Consider the following 16159-nt stretch of genomic DNA (forward strand, 5'->3'; position numbering starts at 1 on the left):
CTTAACCAATGTCCCGTACAGCCGCAACATGACCTCCCAACTCCAATGCTCTGACCAATAAAGGAGAGCATACCAAATGCCTTCTTTATTATCCTACCTACCTGTGACTCTACTGTCAAGGAGCTATGAACCTGCACTCCAAGGTCTCATTGTTCAGCAACACTCCCTAGGACCTTACCATTAAGTGTATAAGTCCTTCTCTGATATGCTTTTCCAAAACGCAGCACCTCACATTTATCTAAATTAAACTCCATCTGATACTCCTCAGTCCATTGGCCCATCTGATCAAGATCCCCCTGTAATCTGAGGTAACCTTCGTCACCGTCAATGACACCTCCAATTTTGGTGTTATCTACAAGTTTACTAACTACGCCTCTTATGCTCACATCTAAATCATTTATGGACCCAGCACCGATCCTTGTGGCACTCCGCTGGTCACAGGCCTACAATTTGAAAAGCAACTCTCCACCACCACCCTGTCTTCTACCTTTGAGCCAGTTTTGTATCCAAATGGCCGGTTCTCCGTGTATTCCATGAGATCGAACCTTGCTAACCAGTCTCCCATGGGGGAACCTTGTCGAATGCTTACTGAAGTCCATATAGATCACATCCATTGTTCTGCTCTCATCAATCCTCTTTGTTACTTCTTCAGAAAACTCAGTCAAGTTTGAGAGACATGATTTCCCACGCACAAAGCCATGCTGACTATCCCTAATCAGTCCTTGCCTTTCCAAATATGTGTACACCCTTTCCCTCAGGATTCTCTCCGACAACATGCCCACCACTGATGTCAGGTTCACTGGCCTATAGTTCCCTGGCTTGTCCTTACCACCTTTCTTAAATAGTGGCACCACATTAATCAACCTCCAATCTTCTGGCACCTCACCTGTGACTATCAATGACACAAATATCTCAGCAAGAGGCCCAGCAATCACTTCCCTAGCTTCCCACAGAGTTCTAGGGTACCCCTGATCAGGTCCTGAAGATTCATTCAGTCTTATGTGTTTCAAGACATCCAGCACCACCTCCTCTGTAATATGAACATTATGTTCAAGATGCCACCATCTATTTCAGCACATTCTACATCGGAATGTCCTTTCATCACAGTAAACTCTGATGCAAAATACTCATTTAGTATCTTCCCCATCTCCTGTAGCTCCACACATAGACAACCTTGCTGATCTTTGAGGGACCCTATTCTCTCCCTAGTTACGCTTTTGTCCTGAATGGATTTACAAAATCCCTTTGGATTCTCATTAACCCTATTCACCAAAGCTATCTCATGCCTCCTTTTCGCCCTCTTGATTTTCCTCTTAAGTACACTCCAATTGTCTTTCTGATCTTCTAAGGATTCTCTCGATCTCTCCTGACTATATCTGACATATGCTTTCTTCTTTTTCTTAATCAAAACCAAAATTTCTCTCGCCGTCCAGCATTCCCCACATCTACCAACCTTTCCTTTCACCCAAACAGGAATATCCTGTCTCTGGACGCTCGTTATCTAATTGTTGAAGGTTTCCCATTTTCCAGCTGTCCCTTTACTTGTCAACATCTGCCCCAATCAACTTTTGAAAGTTCTTGCCTAATACCTCAAAATTAGCCTCCCTCCAATTTAGAACTTCAACTTTAGATCCTTTTATCCTTTTCCATCACTATATTAAAACTAATAAAATGATGGTCACTGGCCCCCAAAGTGCTCCCCCACTGACACCTCAGTCACCTGCCCTGCCTTATTTCCCAAGAGTAGGTGAAGGTTTGCACCTTCTCTAGTAGGAACACCCACATATGAATCAGAATATTTTCTTGTACACTCTGAACAAATTCCTCTCCGTCTAAACCCTTAACACTATGGCAGTCCCAGTCTATGTTTGGAAAGTTAAAATCCTCAACTAGAACCACCCTAATATTCTTACAGATAATTGAAATCTACTTACAAATTTGTTTATCAATTTTCCACTGACTATTAGGGGGTCCATAATACAATCACAATATGATCATCCCTTTCTTATTTCTCAGTTCCACCAAATAACCTCCCCGAATGTATTCCCAGGAATATCCTCCTGGGATATCCCTTCTCAAAACATGCCACTTTCCCCTTCTCTCTTGTCTCCCTTTCTATCCTTCCGATAGCATATACATCCTGGAACATTAAGCTGCAAGTCCTGTCCATCCCTGAGCCATGTTTTTGTAATTGCTATGATATTACAGTCCCATGTTCCCAACCATGCCCTGAGTTCATCTGCCTTCCCTGTTAGACCTCTTGCACTGAAGTAAATACAGTTCTATTTGCCAGTCCTACCTTGTTCTCTGCTTTGTTCCTTCCTGCCCTGACTGTTTGACTCACTCCCTTTACCAACTGTACCAGTTTCAAATTGATCTCTTTCCTCACTTTTTGCCTGGGTCCTACCTCCCCCCGACCATACAAGTTTAAACCCTCCCAAGCACCCCTAGCAAATCTTCCTGCCAGTATATTAGTTCCCTTCTAATTCATCTGCAATCCATCCTTCTTGTACAGATCACTTTTACCCCAAATGTTAACCTTTCTCCCATACCTCAGCTCCTCAGCTACACATTCATCTGCTCTATCCTCCTATTCCTACCCTCACTAGCTCAAAGCACCAGGAGTAATCCAGATATTACTTACTGCGAGGACTTCCTTTTTAAATTCCTGCACAACTTTCTACATTCTCCCTTCAGAATCTCATCCTTTTCCCTTCCAATGTGTACAATGACCTCCTAGTGGTCCCTCTCTCCTTTGAGAACATTCTGCACCCTCAGAGACATCCTTGATCCTGGTGCCAGGGAGGCAACACACCATTCTGATTTTTCACTGCTGGCTGCAGAAACATCTGTCTGTGCCTTTGACTAGAAAGTCTCCATCACAACCGATCACTTGAAACCAGACATTCCTCTCATTACATTAGAGTCTGTTTCGATACCAGAAACTTAGCTGTTCGTGCTACATTCCCCTGAAAGTTCATCACCACCTACATTTTCCAAAACAGCATAGCTGTTTGAAATGGGGATAGCCACAGAAGAGTCCTGTACTATCTGCCTACCTCTCCGACCTTTCCTGGAGTTAACCCATCTTCCTGACTGTATCTGCAGCTTTTCTCCCTTCCTATAATTGCTATTATCACACCCTATCTCTTGTAAATTCCTCATTGCCTCTATTTGCTGCTCCAACTGATTCATTTGATCTGATAGGATTTGAAACCAAACACACTTCCTGCAAACATAATCCTCAGTAACAACAGAAACTTGCCCTAAACGCCCACATCCAACAAGAGCAAATCACTCTATTAAAGGCCATCTTTGCTACTCGAGTAAAAAGTGAGGTCTGCAGATGCTGGAGATCAGAGCTGAAAATGTGTTGCTGGTTAAAGCGCAGCAGGTCAGGCAGCATCCAAGGAACAGTTCCTTGGATGCTGCCTGACCTGCTGCGCTTTAACCAGCAACACATTTTCAGCATCTTTGCTACTTCACAATCGACTGACCCAGAAAATAGCATCACATGGTGGTGTATGAATGAATATGAACTTGAAAACTTCCAGCCTCAGCAACTGGCCTAATTTGGGTGTGTGAAGTATTGTTCTTGGGCGGGGATGACAGGGGACAAAACATTAGCATTCTTTTCTTGATCACTGGTTCCACTACAAACAGCTATGTGACTAGGTCAGCCTAGCTCTTAATGATCTTCCGAGCTGAACAGATGTAAAACTTGCCCCCCACTCCCCCTTCGCTGTCCAAGGCCCCAGAAGATCTTTTCACCTTTGACAGATTTTGCTGCACATCCATCCATTTCATCTTCTGTGTCTGTTGCTCTCGATTTAGACTCTTCCACACTGGGGAGACAGGATGCCAACTCGCGTTTCAAGGAATATCTCTGGAACACATGCACCAAACAACCCCACAATCCTGTGGCCAACCACTTCAACTCTCCCTCCCACTCCACCAAGGACATGCAAGTCCTGGGCCTCCTCCACCGCCAAGTCCATGCCTGGCAGAAGAATGTTCCATCTTCCACCTCGGGACCCTTCAACAATACGTCATCAACACAGACTTCATTACTTTCCAAATCTCCCCTCCCCTCATCCCAGATCCAACCCTCCACTCGGCACCACCCTCTTGATTTGTTCTACCTGTCCATCTATTGCCATCCCGTTTCCCCCTCTCAGTCGAAACAAAATGCTCAGAGACAGTGCGTCTTTCCTCCTTCATCTGTATTCCGGGCCCTGGAAGGAGACAGAACGATTGCCCATACGCACAGAGACACAAGTTCACAGTCTTCTCTGGAACAACAGTTTCTCAACGAATTATATGGTCATTTTACAGGGAGGAGCATCCAGATAAGGCACATACATATTGATTGGGTGACCATTACAATCAGAGTGTGTCAAAAGCAAAGATTAAGCCATTTGTTGTCTCACAATGAATAACTGGCTTCACTTAATGAATGTGTTTTACCTTGTTAAACTGACCTCACATACTGAATGCTTCCAATATTATTAAATGGTTCTACATAATGACAGCTTTTCCACCTTGTTAACTCACTTCCCTTGCCTCCAGCACACCATTGTTAACTGCAAGTTCTTATCTGATCTGAGTCATGCTCAGCTGAACCTCTTTCATAAAACTCTTTCCTTGCCTGCTTATACCATATACATATTATCACATCTTCCTTCCCACCTATCTCTCCCCACCGACCTATTACAAATCACCCCCCTACCTGCATTTCCCTATTGCTTTCCCAACAATCTTCCCCCAAGCCCCACTCCCATCTTCCTTTTTATCTTTCAGATCCCCCCCTCCCATAGTCCTGATTGAAGTCCTTATGCCCAAAGTGTCGACACTCCTGCTCCTCGAATGCTGCCTGATCTGCTGTGCTTTTCCACGGCAACATACATTTCGACTGACTCTCCAGCATCTGCAGTTCACTTTCTCCTATTTATTGTACATGGTCACTTGTGAACAGCCATTGTTACCATCCACAAAACTGGTATACAAGTTGCAATTTATCAGAGAAGCGGGCAACAAAATCATAGCAGGCCAAGGGCGTTTAAATGACAAATCTACCACTACAAAGGGAAGGAAACTGAATAACATTTCTCTATTTCAGTTTGCTTCAATTGTCCATTCCTACACCCCACGCTACTCATTATACGCTGCAAATTCATAATTTTAAAATATTAGTCTAATTGATTCATAACTGCCACGTCCCCAGATACAGTGAAGTCTTTTCACCGCAGAGAGCGGCGCGAGCTGGGCGGAAGTGAGGTTGGAGCGCAGAGCTGGTCGGGAAGGTAAGTGATTGGTATTTGAGTGGGTGTGTTCTAGACCCCAGGCCCTACTTCGTGGGGCCACCCTCCCATCCTACCCCCCTCTAACCTAACTTTAAAGTCCACAGGTAAGCGACTCAGTGTTATTGACTCAGTGTTCTTGTTTTGGAGACAAAGTGTACAGTCATGGCAGCGCAGGCAGTGGAATGTTCCTCCTGCAGGATGTTTGAGGTAGGGGTGACCACCGATACTCCTGCCGACTTCGTCTGCAGGAAATGCAGTCAGATCCTGCTCCTCACCGAACGAGTTAGGGAACTGGAACTGGAGTTGGATGAACTGAGGATTATTCGAGAGGCTGAGAGGGTGATTGATAGAAGCTACAGGGACATAGTTACGCCGGAGAACAGAGGTAGCTGGGTAACAGTTAGAGGTGGGAAGGGGAAGAAGCAGGCAGTGCAGGGTTCCCCTGTGGTCGTTCCCCTAAACAATAAGTATACAGCTTTGGAAACTGTTGGGGGGACAGCCTTGCAGGTGTAAGCTGCAGTGACGGGGTCTGTGGCGTGAGGTCTGGCTCTGAGACTCAGAAGGGAAAGGGGGAGAGGAGGAGAGCGCTAGTTATAGGAGACTCTCTAGTTAGAGGGATGGACAGGCGGTTCTGTGGACATGGGCGAGACTCTCGGATGGTTTGTTGCCTCCCGGGTGCCAGGGTCCGAGACGTCTCGGACAGTGTCTTCAGAATCCTTAAGGGGGAGGGTGTGCAGCCAGAAGTCGTGGTACACATTGGCACCAACGACATAGGTAGGAAGAGGGGTGGGGAGGTCATTCAAGACCTCAGGGAGTTAGGCTGGAAGCTAAAAGCTAGGACAGACAGAGTCGTCATCTCTGGGTTGTTGCCGGTGCCACGTGACAGTGAGGCAAGGAATAGGGAGAGAGTGCAGTTGAACACGTGGCTGCAAGGATGGTGTAGGAGGGAAGGCTTCAGGCATTTGGACAATTGGACTGCATTCTGGGGAAGGTGGGACCTGTACAAACAGGACGGGTTGCACCTGAACCAGAAGGGCACCAATATCCTGGGGGATAGGTTTGCTAGCACTCTTCGGGGGGGGGGGGGGGGGGGGGGGGGGTTTAGACTAATTTGGCAGGGGGATGGGATCCGGACTTGTAGTCCAGCAAGTAAGCCAACTGTTTGTCAGGATGTCCAAGAATGTAGGGAGGCTGTGGAGAAGGTAGCACTGACAGGGAATACTTGCGGACACAGAGATGGGCTCAAGTGCGTATACTTCAACACAAGGAGTATCAGAAATAAGGTGGGTGAACTTAAGGCGTGGATCGGTACCTAGAACTATGATGTTGTGGCCATCACGGAAACGTGGATAGATGAGGGACAGGAATGGTTGTTGGAGGTTCCTGGTTACAGATGTTTCAGTAAGATTAGGGAGGGTGGTAAAAAAGGAGGGGGGGGGGCATTGCTAATTAGAAATGGTATAACGGCTGCAGAAAGGAAGTTTGAGGGGGATCTGCCTTTGGAGGTAGTATGGGCTGAAGTCAGAAATAGGAAAGGTGCAGTCACCTTGTTGGGTGTTTACTATAGACCCCCCAATAGCAGCAGAGATGTGGAGAAACAGATTGGGAAACAGATTTTGGAAAGGTGCAGAAGCCACAGGGTCGTAGTCATGGGCGACTTCAACTTCCTAAATATTGATTGGAAGCTCTTTAGATCAAGTAGATTGGATGGGGCGGTGTTTGTGCAGTGTGTCCGGGAAGCTTTTCTAACTCAGTATGTAGATTGTCCAACCAGAGGGGAGGCCATATTGGATTTGGTACTCGGTAATGAACCGGGACAAGTGATGGGCTTGTTAGTGGGTGAACATTTTGGTGATGGTGACCACAATTCTGTGACTTTCACCTTGGTTATGGAGAAAGATAGGTGCGCACAACAGGGTAGATTTTACAATTGGGGGAAGGGAAATTACGATGCTGTAAGACAGGATTTGAGGAGCATAAGTTGGGAGCATAGGCTGTCAGGGAAGGATGTGGTGGAAATGTGGAACTTTTTCAAGGAACAGATATGACGTGTCCTTGATATGTATGTACCTATCAGGCAGGAAAGAAATGGACGTGTGAGGGAGCCTTGGTTGACGAGGGAGGTTGAATATCTAGTAAAGAGGAAGAAGGAGGCTTACATAAGGTTGAGGAAACAGGGTTCAGACAGAGCAGTGGAGGGATACAGGATAGCCAGAAGGGACCTGAAGAAAGGGATTAGGAGAGCTAAGAGAGGGCATGAAAAATCCTTGGCGGATAGGATCAAGGATAACCCCAAGGCATTTTAGGCGTATGTGAGAAACATGAGAATGATGAGAACGAGGGTAGGTCCGATCAAGGACAGTAGTGGGAGATTGTGTATCGAGTCGGAAGAGATAGGAAAGGTCTTGAATGAGTACTTTTCTTCAGTATTTACAAATGAGAGGGACCGTATTGTTGAAGAGGAGAGTGTGAAACGGACTGGTAAGCTAGAAGAGATACTTGTTAGGAAGGAAGATGTGTTGGACATTTTGAACAACTTGAGGAGAGACAAGTCCCCCGGGCCTGACGGGATATATCCTAGGATTATGTGGGAAGCAAGAGAGGAAATTGCAGTACCGTTGGCAATGATCTTTTCGTCTTCACTGTCAACGGGGATGGTACCAGGGGACTGGAGAGTAGCGAATGTTGTGCCCCTGTTCAAAAAAGGGTATAGGGATAACCCCGGGAATTACAGGCCAGTTAGTCTTACTTCTGTGGTAGGCAAAGTAATGGAAAGGGTACTGAGGGATAAGATTTGAGTATCTGGAAAGACACTGCTTGATTAGGGACAGCCAGCACGGATTTGTGAAGGGTAGGTCTTGCCTTGCAAGTCTTATTGAATTCTTTGAGGAGGTGACCAAGCATGTGGATGAGGGTAGAGCAGTGGATGTAGTGTACATGGATTTTAGTAAGGCATTTGATAAGGTTCCCCATGGTAGGCTTATGCGGAAAGTCAGAAGGCATGGGATAGAGGGAAATTTGGCCAATTGGATAGAAAACTGGCTAACTGGTCAAAGTCAGAGAGTGGTGGTAGATGGTGAATATTCAGCCTGGAGCCCAGTTACAAGTGGAGTTCCGCAGGGATCAGTTCTGGGTCCTCTGCTGTTTGTAATTTTTATTAATGACTTGGATGAGGGAGTCGAAGGGTGGGTCAGTAAATTTGCAGACGATACGAAGATTGGTGGAGTTGTGGACAGTGAGGAGGGCTGTTGTCGGCTGCAAAGGGACTTAGATATGATGCAGAGCTGGGCTGAGGAGTGGCAGATGGAGTTCAACCCTGCCAAGTGTGAGGTTGTCCATTTTGGAAGAACAAATAAGAATGCGGAATACAGGGTTAACTGTAGGGTTCTTAGTCAGGTGGAGGAACAGAGGGACCTTGGGGTCTATGTACATAGATCTTTGAAAGTTGCCACTCAGGTGGATAGAGCTTGTAAGAAGGCCTATGGTGTATTAGCGTTCATTAGCAGAGGGATTGAATTCAAGAGTCGTGAAGTGATGTTGCAGCTGTACAGGACTTTGGTTAGGCCACATTTGGAGTACTGTGTGCAGTTCTGGTCGCCTCTCACTTTAGGAAATCTGTGGAAGCTTTGGAGAGGGTGCAGAGAAGATTTACCAGAATGTTGCCTGGAATGGAGAATAGGTCGTACGAGGATAGGTTGAGAGTTCTCGGCCTTTTCTCGTTGGAACGGCGAAGGATGAGGGGTGACTTGATAGAGGTTTATAAGATGATCAGAGGAATAGATAGAGTAGACAGTCAGAAACTTTTTCCCCGGGTACAACAGAGTGTTACAAGGGGACATAAATTTAAGGTGAAGGGTGGAAGGTATAGGGGAGATGTCAGGGGTGGGTTCTTTACCCAGAGAGTGGTGGGGGCATGGAATGCGCTGCCCGTGGGAGTGGTAGAGTCAGAATCATTGGCGACCTTTAAGTGGCAATTGGATAGGTACATGGACGGGTGCTTAATCTAGGATAGATGTTCGGCACAACATCGTGGGCCGAAGGGCCTGTTCTGTGCTGTATTGTTCTATGTTCTAAGTGTTCCTTTGTGTGCTGTACGGGCAGATCATATCCTACAAAGAGCATCAGATTAGCAGGACAAAGTGCAAAATATTGTGTTTCAGCTTCCGAGAAAGTGCAGAGAGAGATTTCAGAATTAACATTTGCAAGGTCTGATCAAAAGTCTGATAACAATGGGTAAGAAGCTGTTCTCGAATTTGCACATACACGTATTCAAACATTTGTCTCTTCTGCCCGATAGAAGAGGGTTGAAGAGAGTATAATCAGGGTGGGAGGGGTCTATTATTAAGTCAGATGCTTTCCCAAGGCAGAAGGAAGTAGAGATGGAGTCAATGGATTAGCGTGATGGACTGGGCTGCGTTCACGACTCTGTAGTTTCTTGCAGTATTGAGAAGAGCAGTTGCCATACCACACTGTCGTGCGTCGGGATAGAATGCTTTCTAAGGTGCATCTACAAAAATTGCTAAGTCATTGTGGACATACCCAATTTCCTTAGCCTTCTGGGGGAGCGGATTTGATATTGCCGTGCTTTCTCGCGTCGACGTGGGTGTACTGGGACAGATTGTTGGTGATCATCACTCCCAGGAATTTGATCATCTCAGATTGTATGGCACAATTAGATGTAGCAACAGTGAGCTGTGTCTGTCATTTAAAGCTTCAATTACATCCATTTCTACCACCCTTTCAGGTAATGAATTCTAGATTTTAAGAACCCTTGCAATATTTTAAATCTATGATCTTTGATTAACAGCCCACTTGCCATCAGAAAAGGAGCAAGATAAAAAGAACCGCTCAGAATTTTCTCTCAACTTCCCATTTTTGCTCAGAGAACAATCTTAGTTTCTCCAATCTCTACAAATAATTCCAAGTCCCTACTCCTGATAAATATCCTCTACACATTTGTTAAGACCTTAAGTTTCTTCAAGTGTGGTACCAAGTATGATGCAGAGTACTGCAGTTGAGGCATAAACAGAGACTTTCAAACAGCATAATTTTGTTTTGAGTACAATATACTCATCTACAAAGCCAAGCACTTTAGCTACCTTATTAAAATGTATCCTGCCACTTTCAAAGATTTGTGAATTTACATGCCAGGTCTCTCAACTCTTACATCATCTTCAAGATAATGTAATATAAATTATACTAACTCTCCATGCTGTTCCTCGTAATGTGCATTGTTATCCACATTAAACCACATACTGGCCATTTCACCAGACCGTGCTCATATAGCTGAAGTCTGCTATTAGCATGACCCCTATTTACGTCATCAAGTTTTGCAATGCCTGCAATCTTCAAACCCAAACTCAAGTGCAAGCCATTCACATACAGGAAAACAAAAATCAGTCATGATATTTGGGGATTTCTACATCATCCTTCTCCTCTATGCCTAGACTCTACTGCCTGGATAATTATTGTGAGTTCCTGCACACACTTTTGCAGTTGAATAAATCAGTCATTAGTACTCTTATGTGCCTCTTCAAAGTCCATATATTCAGCATTCACCACATTATTGTAGTGACAACAGTGATAAAGATAATAGAGAATGAAGTTTAGTCAGCCACAAATGCCCATTAATATCTTGCATTAATCCTTGCTTCTTTGATTCTCAGTGCGACTGATAAGAAGAGTCTGCTGACAATAGTGATTTATTTGAATGGACTTATAATAACGATGCCACATCCCAACCGAGCATAATTTTATAAATAACGCAATGCTCCATAATACTGTGACATAACCCCACTGCAAATGCCAAGCAGTCAACATTTCCAAGAACACTTTCTGCTTGAAAGATTCAATGCCTGATTTATGGACGTCAGCACTACCTAGTGAATTTAAAACAGCAGAACACGGTGTGCTATGCCATTCAAGTTAAAAATATAACAGACGATACATCGCAGAAACAATATGCTCAGTTCTCATGCCATAAAGCAAACCTAAACGCACAAATATACAATCTCGAAAGGGACAAGCGTTACTTCTTTCAATAGGTTTGTGATATAGTCTTGCATATTGCATGACATATATTAAAAATAGGTATCTATCTCAACATAACCTGTTTTCTGTATTTAGTATGAGCTCATCCTATTACTATTTTTCATTTCTCGTGATTACCACTCCCTTGCTCCAGGTCATAATGTTACTGCTGGTTTCACACTAAAAACTGAGGTTGATACACAAATGTAACAATCATCAATAATCAAATCTCCAGGGAATGAGACCAACACAAAATAGTGATACGTGACTGAAAAGGTCTACTACGGTCGACGTTATCCAATAAATTAAGGATCATATCATCTCTTATTTCTCTGCAAAAGCTCTATTTTGCCAGTTCCTGAACTTGTCAAGTCACCCCACAGTAAACCCTTCAGAGTCAATTCTATACACACACCAGCTTGTGTGTCAGGTATGGAAATCAAAGTGCTGTTTCACAAGGAGCTTTTAAAAGCCTAGATGAGCTTGAAAAAGGGTAAAGTACCTATTTTAGACAAGACAGCTTATATCCAGAAATAAGGGAGATTCATATTTATGAAACGGAAAAAGATAAACTAATTGAATTCAGGAAATTTTGCATACTGAAGAGTCACAATGACAAAATGGCAATGATGCATCTAAAACTTTAGCACCTAAAGCAAAAGGGTTCTGTTACTAGCCAACAGCTACCTCAATACAATGTAGATTCACGGGTACAGAGCAAGGCAACCATGAATCTACATTGTAGCTAGGTAGCTATTGATTGATCTGATGTGGAGTTTGCTTAAGTTTTAAGTTAAGGTTTAACACAACTTCAGTTTAAAACTTCTTGATAATGAATTTGCGATAGTAATCTGAAGAATTATTTCTCAGAGTATAAAAACGACGCAAGTTGAGAAAAACTAAGAGATTGGATATGACTTTTTAACTAACAATAGGTGTGTTGTGTCCAATGCTCTTGTTTTATTTCAGGCTCCTAAGATCTTTTAGGATTCAATTAAACAACACAAGTATAAAAATTCATTCACGTTGTTCATTACTGATCATTTCAAACAGCTGAAAAACATACCACAAACTGCATTATCAAAACTTCAATGTGAGCATCACATGTTGCAATTCTCTGGTTGTTGGGAATGGAATAATTAAGAGTATTTCACAAATCAAACTGAAGACTTTCCAAGGTTTAATTACTAAACTGCTCATGAGCAACTGTGGAAGTTCTTCTTTCTTCAGTTAAGTCAAAACCATAAAGTCAGAGCTGTGTAGCACAAAAAAACCCTTCGGCTCAACTCCTCAATACCCATCAGATATCCTAAATTAATCTAGTCCCATTTGCCAGCATTTGGTCCATATACCCATCCAGATATCTTGTCTTTTAAATGCTGCAATTCCCCCACTTTCTCTCACAACTCATTCGACACACAAACCACCCTCTGCTTCAAAAGGTTGCCGCTCAGGTGCTTTTTAAAAGCTTTCCTCTCTCATCTTAAACCAATGCCTTCTAGATTTGGATTCTCCCACCCCGAGGAAGACAACCCTGCCTTAACACCCTATCTATGTCCTTCATGAATTTATAAATCTCTACAATGGTCATCTCTCTCTCCCCCCAACCGCCCCGGCATCCCCAAATGCTCCAGGGAAAACAGTCGCAGTCTATTCAGCCGCTCCCTAGAGCTCAAACTGACTTAGCAGTTCCAATACATTTTACTTCACTTTTTAAAAATTTGCAGCAATAAAATGTATCCATACGTAGGTGACAAACCCAGTAAATCTTGCATTTTGGCCGAAGATCAAGCATTATACCAACATGAACAGGAGCAGAGAAAAGGCCATTCTGCCAGTTGATTTGCTGATTTTCTACCATAATACCATTTTCTTGCACCATTCCTGTTTACTGTGATGTTTACAATATGCAAACATATGTCAATCCCGGTCTTGAACATTCTCAATGACTAAGCTCCAGAGTTCCCTGGAGCAGAGAATAAAAAAGATTCACTGAACTCCCCATCTTTTACAAAAAAATTGCACTATTCTGGGTCCTCTACTTTTCGTCATTTACATAAATGATTTGGATGTGAGCATAACAGGTACAGATAGTAAGTTTGCAGATGACACCAAAATTGGAGGTGTAGTGGACAGCAAAGAGGGTTACCTCAGATTATAAAAGGATTTGGGACCAGATGGGCCAATGGGCTGAGAAGTGGCAGATGGGGTTTAATTCAGATACACAGGAGGTGCTGCATTTTGGAAAAGCAAACCTTAGCAGGACTTATACACTTAATGGTAAGGTCCTAGACAGTGTTGTTGAACAAAGAGATCTTGGAGTGCAGGTTCATAGCTCCTTGAAAGTGGAGTTGCAGGTAGAGAGGATAGTGAAGGCGGTGTTTGGTATGCTTTCCTTTATTGGTCAGAATATTGAGTACAGGTGTTGGGAGGTCATGTTGCGGCTGTACAGGACATTGGTTAGGCAACTGTTGGAATATTGCGTGCAATTTTGGTCTCCTTCCTATCGGAAAGATGTTGTGAAACTTGAAAGGGTTCAGAAAAGATTTACAAGGATGTTGCCAGAGTTGGCGGATTTGAGCAATCGGGAGAGGCTGAACAGGCTGGGGCTGTTTTCCCTGGAGCATTGGAGGCTGAGGGGTGACCTTACAGAGGTTTACAAAATTATGAAGGGCATGGATAGGATAAATAGACAAAGTCTTTGCTCTGGGGTTGGTGAGTCCAGAACTAGTGTGAGAGGGGAAAGATATAAAAGAGACCTAAGGGGCAACTTTTTCACACAGAGGGCAGTACGTGTATGGAATGAGCTGCCAGAGGATGTGGTGGAGGCTGGTACATTTGCAACATTTAAGAGGCATTTGGATGGGTATATGAATAGGAAGGGTTTGGAGGGATATGGGCTGGGTGCTGGCAGGTGGGACTTGACTGGGTTGGGATATCTGGTCGGCATGGACGGGTTGGACCGAACGGTCTGTTTCCATGTTATGCATCTCTATGACTCTATTGTTCAAGTAGGTAGTGACAAGTACACTAGTAAACCTCTGCTCAGTTGTTTCTTTTTAAAACGTCTCATGGATTGGTGTGTCATCCTTGCACAGGGGCCATGCCAATCTTCTGTAGTGCGCCAAATTGAGAATACATGCTGCTTAAACCCTTTCCGCGAGGAAACAAAGCCCCATTGCAATGAGCCCTGTTAAGTCTGTGAAGGTCATTCCATAACTAGGAGCCAATCCTCCAAACGTTTCTGCATCTTGGAAATGCCACTCCAAAACAACGCAATCTCACTCCCACTTCATTTCTTCAAAAGCCTTCTAGAAAATGAATGATTAAATGCCTTCAATTTTCCTTTTACATCTTGCTAGCTATCTTTTTATATTATCCCACAAATCCCTCAAGTCCCACTGTACCTAAAAATCCATAGCTCTGTTTTAAATGGAATGACCACCAGGAGTCTACTGTTCCCTCAGCTACCGAATTGCCAAGGTTCTAATGGCCAGGTCAGAGCCTACGAATTATGTGGTCACTCACTCACCTTCCATCTATAAGATATGAGAGAGGTGTGAGGGGGAATGCTTTACACTTGACTGGATCAGTACAGCTCCAATAACATACAAGAAGTTTGACACTGTCCAGGACAAAGCAGTCAGTTTTATCGTTTCCTAATCTTCAAGTTTCAACATTCATTACTTCTACTACTAACAAACAAAGTGTCAGCAGTGAGTACCATCTACAAGATGCATTGCAGCAACTCACCCAGGCTTCTTCAAGAGCCCTTTCCTAATCCACCAGCTGTCTTACCTAAAAGGAAAAGGGCACACATCATCCTGACTTGGAACAATATTGCTATTCCTTCTCTGCTATTGGGTCAGAATCCTTAAGTTCACTTGCTAATGGAACTGTGGAGGCATCCTTAGAAATGCAAAGGTTCAAGTAGGGATGGCACTAAATGCTGGCTCGATAGCAATGCCAAAAAAGCAATAAAATACAGGGTCATAACAGTAATGTGTAAAGAAACTTGTTCCATCGATTCTAAATGGCTGACACCTTATTTTCAGGCGAGACATGAAGTGAAAGGACAATGGTTCACAAAAGGGACTGTACAAGAATCAAAGTGACATATCAGCACTACTGTTACTCACCTACTTAAGCCAGACATGTGTCAACAAAGCACCACATCCAACAAACAACTCTGAGAATACAACATCAAAAGAACTATGGTTGCTGTAAATCAGAAACAAAAATAAAACTTTCTGTAAAAGTTCAGCAGGTCTGGCAGCATCTGTGGAGAGAAATCAGAGTTAATGTTTCGGGTCGAGTGGGGATGTGTTCTGAGAAACAGTCACTTGACATGAAACGTTAACTTGGATTTCTTTCCACAGATGTTGCCAGACCTGCTCAACTTTTCCAGTAATTGCTGTTTTTGTGTCAAGAATGGACCTTTTTACTATTTTATTCCAGTAGTCTTGAAATGGTAATTGGTTAATTATTTTCAGAGAATAGAAACATATAATATAAACTAAAAGTGGACCAGATACTCAAAACAGAACGTTTGCAAAGAACAAAACCCGAAATTCCAATTTGAACTCGGATGAAAACCCAACCATTCAAGCCTCAGCCTGCATGCTAGCACACAGAAGGCTTGGGTTTTAGGACTTTTACATTAGAACTGTAAATGGCCCAAAACTTATTTGATAAAAAGTAGATATTTCTACTTAATTTTAATACGAATGTCTTTTTATGTTGGAATGCTATATATAACCCTGCTGGTGTAGTGTATTTGAAAATACAGGATATGGTAGCGATTATGTTACTGGATTAGTGAGTTA

General features: G+C 43.5%; 1 protein-coding gene and 1 non-coding gene across 2 annotated transcripts in view; both read right to left on the reverse strand.

The window, feature by feature from the left end:
• The window catches only part of LOC132824851 (leucine-rich repeats and immunoglobulin-like domains protein 3), a 70110-nt gene that overhangs the window by 19739 nt on the left and 34212 nt on the right, over positions 1-16159 (reverse strand). The gene's annotated exons all lie outside the window — the stretch shown is intronic.
• Positions 14387-14488, reverse strand: LOC132825080 (U6 spliceosomal RNA). The gene has a single exon (XR_009645745.1). It is a non-coding gene; the product is annotated as a U6 spliceosomal RNA (small nuclear RNA).

The sequence above is a fragment of the Hemiscyllium ocellatum genome, chromosome 19, assembly GCF_020745735.1.
Source record: "Hemiscyllium ocellatum isolate sHemOce1 chromosome 19, sHemOce1.pat.X.cur, whole genome shotgun sequence".
NCBI lineage: Eukaryota > Metazoa > Chordata > Chondrichthyes > Orectolobiformes > Hemiscylliidae > Hemiscyllium > Hemiscyllium ocellatum.